At 52.1% G+C, this 12,663-nt stretch overlaps 1 protein-coding gene across 1 annotated transcript in view; it reads right to left on the bottom strand.

The window, feature by feature from the left end:
• The window catches only part of DISP3 (dispatched RND transporter family member 3), a 48,557-nt gene extending 43,278 nt beyond the window's left edge, over window positions 1-5,279 (bottom strand). Inside the window, exon 1 of the mRNA XM_032495180.1 lies at window positions 4,956-5,279. The gene's annotated coding sequence lies outside the window, so the exon portion shown is untranslated. The remainder of the gene's footprint in view (window positions 1-4,955) is intronic.
• Window positions 5,280-12,663: the final 7,384 nt, after the last annotated feature.

Below are 12,663 nucleotides of genomic sequence, written 5' to 3'. Positions count from 1 at the left end.
ACGAGGCCTGGAGGTTTAATATAAATAGCCTACTGCTGCCCATTAGCTCCTCCTTCCCCTTGGCTTTGGTTCCAAACCTCCCACCTCAACCCCAGAGTAAACCTGCAAGTAGGGGTTCAGCAGGGCTCCACCTGCCTCCTTACTAGCTGCACGGCCTTGGCAAGTAAATCAACCTTTCCAGCTCAGGTCTTTCAATTGTGAAGTGGAATAAACGCACCTAATTCCAGGCTTGTTGTGGGGCTTAAGTTAATCAGTGTACGTACAGCTTTTAGCACAGTGCCTGGCACATGGAGAATGTTTCATATTTGCTAGTGTTGTTCACAGTGATGATTGGGAGACCTAGGACAGATCAGCAGAGGGGGCAGAGGGTGCAGTCAGGCAGGGGGTGTGGAGGAGAGGACTTGGCAGTGAAAACCAGCTGCATTTCACCCCAGTTCTTGGATGAGAAGTGTTACGCTTACTGCCTGCATCTGTTCCACCCCCTTCAGTGGAGCCATTTGGATGCTTCCCACACACTCAAGGAGGGTAGCCTAGCCATGTAGCATGCCAGCCTGGGAGTCTGAGATTCAGGCTCTGCTACCAACATGCTGTGTGATGCTGGCAACTCATTGCCATCTCTGAAGTAACTTCCCCATCTGCAGAGGCCTCTTGCAGTCCTGACCTCTTATGAAATTAAATTGTCTCTCATGGTCCGAGCCTCACAGTGGGGATCCCACCAGAGCCCATCCCCCGAGACAGACAGAGCTGGGCTCTCGTGGTTGGGACAGAGCCCAAGATGCAAAGGTAAAGCATCCAGCCCCAGCCCCAGCTCCGAAGCCTCAGGTATCAATCCTGGGGTGACCAGAGCTAAACACAGGTGACAGTACTGCCCTTCACCTCTGGCCCAGCTAGCAAAGGAATTCACATTCTTTTGAAAATCATCACATAAGGGGGTTTCTTGACAAAAAAATGTGTATTGAATGAATGAATAAATGAATAAGAGAAACAATGCAGAGTACTAGACAAAACAGGGGCTCTTGCTTCATTCAGATCAAGATCTGATCCTAACTTCGCCTCTTTTAGCTGCGTGGACTTGGGCAAGCCTCTTTACTTCCCTGAAGCTCGGCTTCACCATATATTAAAGGGGGATAACACTCCATATGCCATGAGATGGCTGCGAGGTTAAGTGAGACAGCACGTGTAAATGCTTAGTACGTGGCACGTAGTAGGTACTCAACAAATGGCGGCTATTATGATCAGGATTGTCATTACAAGCCAGCCACTCCCACTGTGAGGCAGAGGAACCAAGGCCATCAGCCTTTTCTGGTGCCCACTTCCAAAGAGCTCTGACTACCACACAGACACATTAATCGCAGTCCTCCCACCCCTGTACCTTCCAGCTGGTGAGGAGCAGGAGCGGCCGTCTGGTCTCCCATGGCCAGGCAGGGAGTGAGCTCACTAAGGGAGGTTCTGCCACCTTCCCTGGACCAGTCCTGGCAGCAGCCATGCCTCCAGCCTTTGTCAAGCAGCTGGAGCGTGAGCCACACTGTCTGCCCGTGAAATGCGACTTTTGGAAAACATGCATGTTTGTGAGTTGGTGCATGCTTCTATTTCAGGCCAACACTGCCCTCTTTATTTATTTTCCCTGGGCTTTGCATTTGGAACCCAGCTTGGAAGGGTGTTTTGACAGACTTTGACACTGCTCTGGCTCCTCTGGCAGGATACATGCTCAGGGGAGGAGGAGGGAGGCAGGAGGAGGAGAATTTCAATTGACATGCCCTCTTCCTCAGCTATAAGTGACAGATGATCAGACACACCTGCCTCACTGTCCCAGCCCTCAGTTTCTCCATATTTGGGTGGGGGAAGAGTATAAGAGGTTCAGGTAGAAAATCATTTCAAAGAGGAGGAAGGGAACCAAAGAGGCCAGTCTCACTGAGTTTCCAATCACAACAATGCTAGAACCATTATCAACACCTCTAATGTTATTATCAACCACTGCCACCACCATTCTGGGGTGCCTATTTTTATGACTGACAGTGGGCTGGTTGATTGCCCTTAGGGGAACCATCTCATCCTTCAGAATCTTGCTTTGCTCATCTGTAAAGGTGATTTTTGCAGTACCCAGCTCATGGGGCTGTGAGAAGTGGTTGCTCAGCCAAATGGTAGCGATGATGATCTTCCTTCCTATTCTCGGATCCTGGGCAGTTGCCCATGGACAGCCTACATGGTAGAGTCTTAAGGACTTGGAGCTGATTACCAAACCTTTACCCACCAGGCCGGGCTAAAGCTAAAGCTAGTCCCTTCTCAGTGGTCATTTACAACCAGCCCAGAGTCTGCCTTAAGGGAGGAAGGGTCTTAACTCAGAGAACTCCTTCTGCCTTTGAATGAGCAGGCTAATGGAAGGGGAAATAAAGAGACAAGGGAAACAAGCCTAAACTATCAGAAAAAAACAGGCTTAAACCGTAATTCCCAGATTCTGAGGATCAAGAGACCCAGGTTTTAGTCTGGATTCATCTATTCATTCATCCATTCATTCGTTCATTCATTTATTCACCAGCAGAACCAGTGGTTCATGCAGAGGATTTACTGACAGAATCAGTGCCTGCCCCAATGGAGATGGCACTTCAGTGGTGTGACCTCAAGAAAATTACTTGACATCTCTGGTCTTATAAAGGAAATCATCTGAACATCATCACTCAGGGGACAGGATGGCTTTACCAGGGATGAGTGCTCTGAGGAAGGGATACCATAAGCTCTGGGGGTTGAATTACAATTTTCAACCCCACCCACACTCAAGAGACTCTGGGGAAAGTCAGTATCTTAAATTATTAGGACCAAACAGGGACCCTTGAAAGTCACCTCAACCAGTCCTGTCCTTGTGTAGATGGGGGAGCCCAAAGCTCAGAGAAGACAATTAGGGAGTCTGTGGCTGAGCTAAGATAGGACCCGGGTCCCCCCACTTCCACTCCAGTGCTCCTCCCACCACATCACTCTGTGACTTTTCCTCTTTCAACCTGGTCTCTGGATTTTAAGGGCAGTAGCAGGAGAGGCGTTGAAGGGCATGGGTAACAAATCCTTCAAAATCCCCAGGGGATGGGGGCTTGCTGAAATTCCAGGACTGAAGAATCTTGGGCCCTTGGAGAGACTGTGAAGGATCTGGGGCATCTGGCTCTGGAGATTTTCCCGGGGAGGGGGCAGAAGCTCCCCATGGTGAGGGGGACCAGACTTCCATAGAGAGAGGTATGGGAGCTTGGAGTCTGCTGGGAGTCAGCTTCCCTTAAGGGTCAGCTATTCCTGCACTGAAGCAAAGACCAACTGGATTAGACCCAGGCTGCAGGAAACTTGGGGAGAGAGTGAAGGCAGCTGGGAAAGAGGAACTGGGAAAGACAAAGGGGATGGGGGGAGATAAACATGGGGGAGGGGAACACAGCAGGGAAACAAAGAGACAGAAATTGCAAGCAGATGATGCAGAGACATGGGTGTGGACCTTGGCTGTAGGAGATTTGTCTGTAGTAAGGAGGGGGAGTAAGCATGAGGGTGGTGAGCTGAGGTCAAAATGGACTCTGAGCCTAATACCAAGATTCTGTAAGGCTGGGCTTCTGCTCACAGCTTCTACTGGGCCAGGCTACTCCCTCCATTTGGCAGATCCCCTGGTTCCTGACGAAGTCTGCATTGGGGTAGGGGGAGGGTTTGCTTGGTGGCCCGATGCTTCCCCCAAAGAATGTGTGTGCGTGAGCGTGGGGCCTGAGTCTGCGCAAGAGAGCCTGAGCGACTCTGTGAGTCACTGGGCATCCCTGTGAGCACCAAGAGGTGAGCTGTGGAGCCTGAGGCTTAGTCAGATGTCCGGAGACAGCAGTGAAGATACTGCCCGGCTTGCTGGTGCTTGTGGGTAGATGTGTGTTTGTCCACGTGCGCGTGGATCTTCCCTCTGGGTACGGATGGTGTGGAATGTGGGTGGTTGTATATTTCGTGAGTGGACTGTGAATCTGTGTGGGGCTTGTTTGCCGGTCTGTGTTTTGCGGTGTGAGTGTGCGCATGGAATGTGGGTCTGTGTGTGCCTCGGTCCGTGGGCGCGCTCGGGGGTTGAGTCGCCAAGGCCGCCTCGAGGCGCTGTCCGCGGTACTAGCCCCTGTCATGGTTGGGAGGGAACCGGCGCCCAGTCTCAGGAGGAACCTCGAGAAGCTCGGTCCAACTGTGGAGCAGACGGGCTGAGGAAAGGACATCTCCTCGGAGGCGCCTTTTTAGCCCCCAGGGAGTTTGGAAAAGTTCTCCCAGCGGCGAGGTTGGCTCACAGGAGTCGGTGCCACTCGCGCCCAGATTCTTCCCCAGACCCTCAGGGCCACCACTGCCCGGCTGCCCACCCCACCTCCACCCTCACTAGAGTTCTCGGCAGGGCGCAGCTTCCACCGCCCGCCTGGTCTGCCCCAGAGCTCCTGCGCACCGGCTGGACCAGCTGTCAGGTTAATTGGGTCCTAGAACTTGGGAAATATCCCGCCAAGAGCACGAGTGCGCTAAGGTAGAGAGTGAATGGAGAGGAGGTCCTTAACCTTTTCCAGTCCCCTCCCTGTGCTCTAGCCCGGGCGAAAGCCTGATCCCGGGCGGCTTCAGACTGACGCTCAACTTTTACGGAATCAGTCATCCACCCGCGGGGACTAGCAGGGGGCTAGAGGTCGGAAGCCTCGCCGTTTGTGGACATCAAACTGGTCGGTGCAGACCGAGGCTGCTCAGGCCCCGCGGGGAGTTGGTGCGGAGCTGGAGCTCGGCTGCAGGGGCTAGCTCTGGGCTCTGCCCCCAATCAGCCCGCTTTCCCGAGGGGTCCAAGGCCCGCATCCCAGGCTGGCTGAACAGCGGAAGAACTTCACATAGAGCCCCGCGCAGGCCGGGGTGAGGGCGGTGCAAAGGGCTTGCCCCCCCTCCTCCGAGCAATGCATCCCCCAGTCCCGACCCGGATGGCGCCCAGCGGCCGTCGCACTCACCTCGGCTGGCTAAGCTGAGCCCCCCGAGCCGCTGGCACAGGAGGGAGGCACGTCGGAGGGGCCGAGGGAAGAGGCTACTCTGCCGTGTGGACTTGTCTCCTCGCGGGAGAAGCAGGGAAATGCTCTTCAGAGCTGCAGGAGGCCGGGGTTCCCCGCTCCGCTCCAGAGCGCACTGATCGCTCACCGCCTGATGCGTATTCTAGTCCCCAGCGCGCCACCCAGAGCATTCGGCGCCGCGGCCGCCTTTTATTCGCCGCCCGCCTTTGTTTGGGTCCGGGCTCCTACCACGGGGCGTAGGGGTGTGCGGGGAAGGCTCTGGAGCCGCACCTCCCCCCTCGCCTGGCGCCGCTGGCCTCCGCGCCGCGGGGCCTTGCGTTAGTAGCCTGCGAGAGGCTGCGCTCCGCGGCGCACTGCTGTCTCCGAAGCCCGCCGCCAGGCGCCGCCGTGGCCGTCGCTCCCCCTGCGTGAGCCGGGATGTGGTACAGCCGGGCTCCCAAAGCCAACGGGCGGGGGCTGCGAGCCGCGCAGCGACCACTAGGGGTAAATTCCCGCCTCTGCAAACTGCCCTGACCGGGCCTCCTGCCCCGCGCCCCACTTCCCTAGGTTCCCACGTCTCCCTGTCTGCCCAAACTTGGCAGGTCACCAGCCTCCTGGACACTCGAGGGCATCCCCAGGTCTCCTCCGGAGGGAGCTGCCAACCCCAGCTCCTGGCGCCGTCCCTTCCTTCCTCCTTCTCCATTCGCCTCTCTGGCACCAGAGCCCAGAGCCCTGCCAGACCCTGAGACTGGGCATCCCTCCAGCTTTAGTACATGATCTGCCCATACCCTGGTTCGCGGGCCATGAGAAGGCACTGGGGAGCCAATGCTGCTGCCTGGCTCATTTCTCTCCGGACACTGGCATTTGTGTTACCCAGGGATAGTCAAGGCAGACACCTCAAAAGAGGACCCGCTGCCAGCCCCCAGCTGCAGGTTTAAGGGATTTTACTTATGGAAGCCAGAAAGAAGGGAGGCTATTTCTACTGTTGTGTGAAGGATGAGCTAGGAGTTTGTCATACATCCTCAGAGTGTGTGCCAAGAGAGGAACAGAGAAAGTAGATTGAAAATAGATAAATGCAACCCCTGCCTCTAGGAAGTACCCAGTTTATGGGGCAGATAAGACCACAGTTGAGTTCTAGAATGAAACACCAAGCCCCAAATCCACACGCAGGTGCACTACCCATGCCCAGTCCCCAAGCCCTTCTTCCTAAAAGAGGAAGACTGCGCTGGGAGCACCTCTAATGCCAAAGTGCCGAGTGGAGCTTCTGCTCATTCCTCACCTGCCACTCCTGCTCTGTCTCTCTGATGTGCAGCCTCTGAGAGCTCTACCCACTGGCTGACTGCCAACTGGACACATTGGTATTTATGATTCTGGATGCCCTGAGAGCTAATCTATGCAGGAGCAAATGGCCCGAGCCAGTTTCCCTGCCCTGGCACTCACTCCCTGTAGTCATGGGAGCCATGGCCAGGCTGGCCAAATCTGTCAGGGGACTCCCAGTGGTTCCATCTGGCCTAGAAGACACTAGGGTTGGGGACAGCCTAGTGCCACCCTGAGCTGTAAGGAGCGAGGGGGACAGGAGACCTCTCCCAATAAGTGAGCGCTGCTGCCCCTCAAGATCAGAGGCCACATCTGACATACGAGCACAGAATAACAGACCCAGCATGGCCCTGCGAACTTCCAGTCCCTCTTGCCACATCTCAGAGGGAAGGCGGAGAATGTGGGGCCATGGGAGAAGGTGGGAGGGAAGGAGAAGAAGGAAAAGATCTGTTTTTAAGGGAGTAATAAGGGAGACACAAAGTATGTTCCCAAGCCCAGCTGAGAGCGAAGGGTTTTCTTTCCTGTGTGAATGGCTTACTCTTTTCTGTTGGTTTGAAGGCTGCTTCCAGGAGCCTCCTCAAAATTATCCAAGGCTCCTGCACTGCTCCTCCCAGTTTAACAAATCCACAGGGAGTGCCACTGATGTGCCCAATGGTGCTGGGTCACCCTCAGCCCACATCGGGGGATGCAGCCCCCACTTCCCTGGGAATTATTTTCAGTAGATTTTCATCCTAGCTTCATACTGTCTAGCTGGCTAGAGCTGGGGCCACCTCCGTCACACCCTCCCCGGAGCCCTTCCTGGCATCCCAGGACTTCCAGATGATCTCCAGTGGGGGCTGGGTTTGCTCAACCCTTGATGGGGGATCTTCTGGGAACAGAAGGTACAGAGACAGAGGCCCAGTGGAGTAGGGAAGGCGATGGGGAGTGTGGTACCCAGGAACACTGGAAGGATGCAATTTTCTCAGGCCATCAGCGGGGTTTTAAAAATGCAAATGGAACCGGGCCTTTGAAATATGCCTGCCATAAAGTGGAAGTGGTGGTGGCAGCGGGAGCTGGTGCGGGTGTGGAAAGTCATGAGAATCCTCCTCCTGGAGCCTCATCCTCAGACTTCCTCCTTTCTACTCCACGTTGTGCCTGTAGGATAGGATGCCTGTTTACAGGGGCCTGGGAATGCTGGATTCAGAGATCCCTGCCCAAACCCTGGGCACCTCCCTGAAGCCTTCTTTAGCTCCAGGTGTTAATTAGAGATAACTCCGGTAGTCAAATGATCCACCCAACTACAAAGCTGCAAAGAATGAGATTCTACATTTCCCTAGCCCCCACTCCAGTGCTGTCAAAAGTTCTTCCAGGGTCTGATTTAAATGCATCTTGGTACCAATAAGCTGCTTCCTCTGGCCTCTGTCTTCACGACTAATTGAAAAGCCTTCTTTTACAAGGAGTTTGAGCTATAAAGGGCTGCTTTGTCCTTAGCTATTATCCCTTTATTTCTATTTCTCTTTTCTCTCCAACCATGTCTGAAACAGGGCCTCTGAGCCCAGCGTCTGATTCCACCATTCCCAGTAAAGCCATATTTCTGTTTCACCCCTTACCAGCTATGTGACCTTGGGACTGTCACTTTGTCTTGCTAATGTCCAATGATCTCATCTATAAAATAGGGATGGTAAAAGTACCTATCTCATAGTAGTGGCTGTAAAGGGTTTATTAAATGAGATAGTCTCAGTGCAAAAACAGCAGTTAGCACAGGGCATGGCACAAACCAAGCTCTAAATAAATATTAGATGTTGCTGCTGCCTCTCCTCCTCCTCCTCTTCTGTCTTCACCTTCGTCTTCACCTTCATCTTCATCTTATTCTTCCCTGCTGGGCAAGAGATGACCTAGAGGTGACCATAATGCCTCTCACTTCTTCACTCCACCCCTGGTGATGGGGACTGTGTATAAATCAAGTTCTCCTGCTAGATGGTCGAGCAACTAAGGGGAAGAGTATATGGGGAAGGATGGGGGTATTTATTTTTTTAAATGCAGTAGATTAAATTGTCTACCACATTAGGGACTAGAGTAATTACATTTATAAGTATTTCCCTCTTCAATCCGCTAACACACTGACTTCGGCCCCAACTCAAAGAGCTTAGAGATTTCCCTCTAACCTTACCTTCTCTGGGAAGCTACTGGGTAGAGGCAAGTGAATCTGGATGTGCTGGGAAGAATTCTAGATTTAGGAAACTGTGTTTGATTTTTCTATGTGTCTTTCATTAACATTTATTAAATGACCTTGGGCAAGTCACTTCATTTCTCTGAGACTCAGTTTCCTCAACTGCAAAATGGGAATAAATGACCTCTGCCTATAATATGCTTGCAATTATCTTTTCAGCTGAGTTGAAGCACAGATTTATAGGTAACGATTTGATCATTAGTCATATATAGTTATATATAGTTAGAGAGCATATGATTGATGGGATGATAAATCCTTGTTTCCATGACTTTCAAGGTTGATTGTGCAGTCATGTGATACAATGAATACAAAAAAAAAACTCAGGCAACTTGCCCAAGTTGATGGTGAATGAATCTTCTGACTCAAGGTCATGTAACAAGTCAGTGGAAGAGTTTGGGTTGCACCCAGGCTTTCCAGGTTTCAGTCCCAAGCTTCTCCCAATACATCATTTTTCCTCTCCCCAGCTCCCTTCTCCCTGAAGTTATGTTCAGGAGGTGAGTGTGAGTTTATTGGGGAAGAGTATAGAAGGGCTAATAATTCAAGAGAAGAAAGAGTTCTGGGGAAAAGTGATAGGGCCAGACTTGGGTGGGGGTGCTGCAGATAAGGCCTGGGGGAGGCTGGACAGATGGTGGCCCTTCACTCCTGCCTCCTCCAGAATTTTGCAAGCAGCGGGCTTAGCATTCCTTTCCCAGCCTTGCCTGCCTCCTCCAAAGAAGCAGGCAGCCTGTGCCAGAGTGAATACAATCCAAGTTATTAATTGCCTGCAACAATTAGCCCCAGTGCCTGGGCCTGCAGACACCCAGGCTCTGAAAGAAGGAGCCAAATTACAGCATCATCAATATTCACCCTGCCGCATAATCCTCTCCCAACACGACTGTCCCCTCATTTCACATCCGTGTTTCTAGGGGGCCTTTGCACTGACTTCAACATCCAGAGAAGACCAAATAGAGGCCTTCAAGAGTGAAAGTCAGCAAAGGTTAGACTCCAAGAGGCATTGCACACAGCAGGGCTAAAGCACTGGCAGGGAAGAGCAGGACCTTGCCAAAGATCTGGACAGTGTGGCATTAGCCAGAAACTGTCTCATTGTGTGGGAGAGAGTAGAACCTACAGGCTGAGGGTTTTAAGTAGATTCCTAGAGGGTTTATTGTTAGAACTGGCTTGAAAGGAAGAGATCAGAAATACCCCCAAAGTTCTGGTTTTAATCCCAGCTCAGTCACATACTAGCTTTGTGGCTTTGGGAAAATCACTTCCTGTCTCTGAGCTCATTTTCTTACCTGTAAACTGATGACAGTGGCCACACTTCCCCAAGCAGGGAGATGCAGGCACACATAGCAGCCCAGCGAGTGGCACAGAGTGAGCTGGAAATAAATGGTGGCTATCGTGTTCTATGTGGGAAGAGCCCTGGAATGAGATTTCATGCTTCCTGCAGGTCACCTTTCCTGGGGCAGGGGAGTGGAAGTGTGGGTCAATGGGGAATGAGGTAGATGGGAAGTTAGGAGGCCTGGATGCTCACCCCAGGTTTGCTGTAACTTACACTGTGGTCTTGGTGCCCTTTCTACTCTGGCCTGTTGTTCCATAAGTAGAACAGTAGAAAGGGGGGCATAAGTTTAGATGAGCTCTAGATCCCCTCTAACTGTGATCTTCTAGGACAGCATGGATAGAAGGAGTGAGTTTAGAGTGGGTAGGATGCTGTGGGGAATATGGAATCGCCAATTCTTCAAGAGGGTGAATAGTAGCAGTGGTAAAAGTGATGGAACTGCCAAAAGAACATGAAACCAGTTACATAAACAGGTAAACCTAGAATCTGTTGATTCTGCATCAGTTAAAAAAAAAAAAAAAAAAAACAACCCCACGTACCTTCGATCAAGACAGGGAGATAAAGATCATTGCCTGGTTCAGAGCTCTTGAAAGAGGCTGAGTAGAAGTCCCCAGCGCAGTCCTTGCCTTTGGGGTGTTTCAGGACCATGGACAGTGGCGGGGCGCACCCTCCAAACAGCTGGGCCCTTGGTTGGGATCAAGGGCAAAAGGATGAGGGACCTTTTGGTCACTCAGTTGGCCCCCTGGAGGTGGTGTGATACTCAGTGTGAGCGATGCTGAGGCTCAAGAATAACTCAGTTACAGCTGGTGGGGGTTTCTCAGTGCCCAGTGGGGCTGCCCAAGCATAGAGGGAAGGGTCGTGTGTAGGCAGGTGCACCAGGAATACCTGAGGCTCCTGGTGTGCCTTCCTGTATGAGCGCTCTCTCATGACTCAGCATGGAATGCCAGCCCCATATTCTCACCCTTCCCTTCCCTCTTTGTCCCTCTGGCCATGGCTTTCTGGCACAAGTAGGCCAGCACCTCCCCCTGCCCCCGCCAGCCTGGCTGACCCAGTGGCGCCAGGAGGCAGACCAGCTTTAACCCTGACCACCAGTCTCCATCTGGGCCTCTGCAGTGACAGCAAGAAAGAGCTTTTCTGGCATTTTCCCAGTCAGGAATCTGTGTGGCTCTGATGGGCTGCCCCAGTGCCAGCTCCTATTCCGGCACATCCAGTGTGGGCAAGGCGAGGAGCATACTGTGCCAGAGAATTCTGTGGTCAGGGTCCTTGAGCTGGAATGAAGGGCTGCTAGACAGATTATCAGTGCCTAGGCAGTTGAAATACCTTTTAGGCACCAAGGGGTTCTGCTGACAACATTGGCATCAATAATAATTAATGGCTACCATTTATTGAGCACCAGGCCTTGTACATTCATTACTTCGTTTAAACTCACAACTGCCCCATGAGGTGAGTCTTCTTATCTTTATTTCCAGGTGAGGAAATTGAGGCTCACAGAGTAAGGTCCTTGAGGTCACACAGCAGGTAAATACTGAGGACTCAATACTAGGCAGTTTGATTTCATAGCCCAAGTTCTTCACCACATTCTTATTCCCATGTTACAGATGAAAAACCTGAGAGTCAGCGAGGTTAGGAGTCTTGGCCAAGGTCACAGAAAGAGTCAGCAATGGAGAGGATTCCAACCAAGGTTTGCCCGTTGTTGAAGATACTACGTTTATCTGCTCTACTGCTCCCCGATGAACTTGGTTCCTGTTGAGTGCCCACTCTCAGAGCACCCTACTGTGACACTTGGGTCTCATCTTAGGTCTAAAACACACCTGAACTCATCTTCCTGTCCATCCTTGGGAAGTCACTTCCTCTCTCTCTCTCTGAGCCCCAATGCACCAAAGGAAACATCCTAAGGCAGAGCTTACATTCAAATCTCAGAAATGCTTTGTCTGATGAGATTCGCCCATGCAAACTAAACTAGAAGGGCCATCCTGCAAAATGGCAGGAAAGTTCCCAGGATCCAGGAGGTCAGGGTCATACCTATACTTCCCAAGACAAGATACAGGTGCCAAGGCTCCTGGCTAGAGACACGTTACGATATTGGCATCCCCTGACACAAAATGCCAGGCCTTCTTCCAGCTTCTCATTTACAGATGGAGAGACTGACACCCAGTATGGTGATTGCAGTGATGTGGTTGCCTCCCAACAGAACTGTCCTCTTGGCCACCCCTCCAAGGCCTCTGTGTCCTTCACAACACCGCTGGGTCCTCATTTCGCAGCTGGGCACGTCTGAGGACAGCTGTTCATTCTGGCATCCAGGACCACATCTGACAGATGTGGCAGAAGGATGCAGGAGGAATGCATGAGTAGTCTTAATAGCTGCTTGGGGATTAGCCCGGGCCGGGCCAGCATGGTGGCTGTGCCTGGGGACCTGGGCCAGTGGCATGTTCCCTTACCCTCCTCTTCCTCCTCCTCCTGCTCCTCCTCCTCCTTGTTTTCTTTCCTGCCTCTCCCCCAAAGCCCCCAAACTCCCCACCTTCCCTCCTTTACACACCCTTCTTCCCTTGATAATGGCCACAGTAAACATTTATTGAGCACTTACTGTGTGACAAGCCCCATACCAATTGTTTTACATGCACCATCCTCTTTAATCTTCACAACAGCCTTTGGAGATTAATCATCTCCCTTTTAAGGAAACTATGACTCAGAGGTCAGCTGACGTCTGAGGCCACACTCTCCTGTCCCTCTGCTCTGCTGGGGACACTAGCACCACATCAGATGTAAGGTAAGAAGGCGAAGGGTAGTATAATCCATTCTCTCTTGGCCTGGGGTGGATTGATTGGCAA

Source organism: Camelus ferus, chromosome 13 (genome assembly GCF_009834535.1).
Source record: "Camelus ferus isolate YT-003-E chromosome 13, BCGSAC_Cfer_1.0, whole genome shotgun sequence".
In the NCBI taxonomy this organism is placed as follows: Eukaryota; Metazoa; Chordata; class Mammalia; order Artiodactyla; family Camelidae; genus Camelus; species Camelus ferus.
Note: the sequence above shows the minus strand (reverse complement) of the source record. Positions and strands in the feature narration are given on the sequence as shown.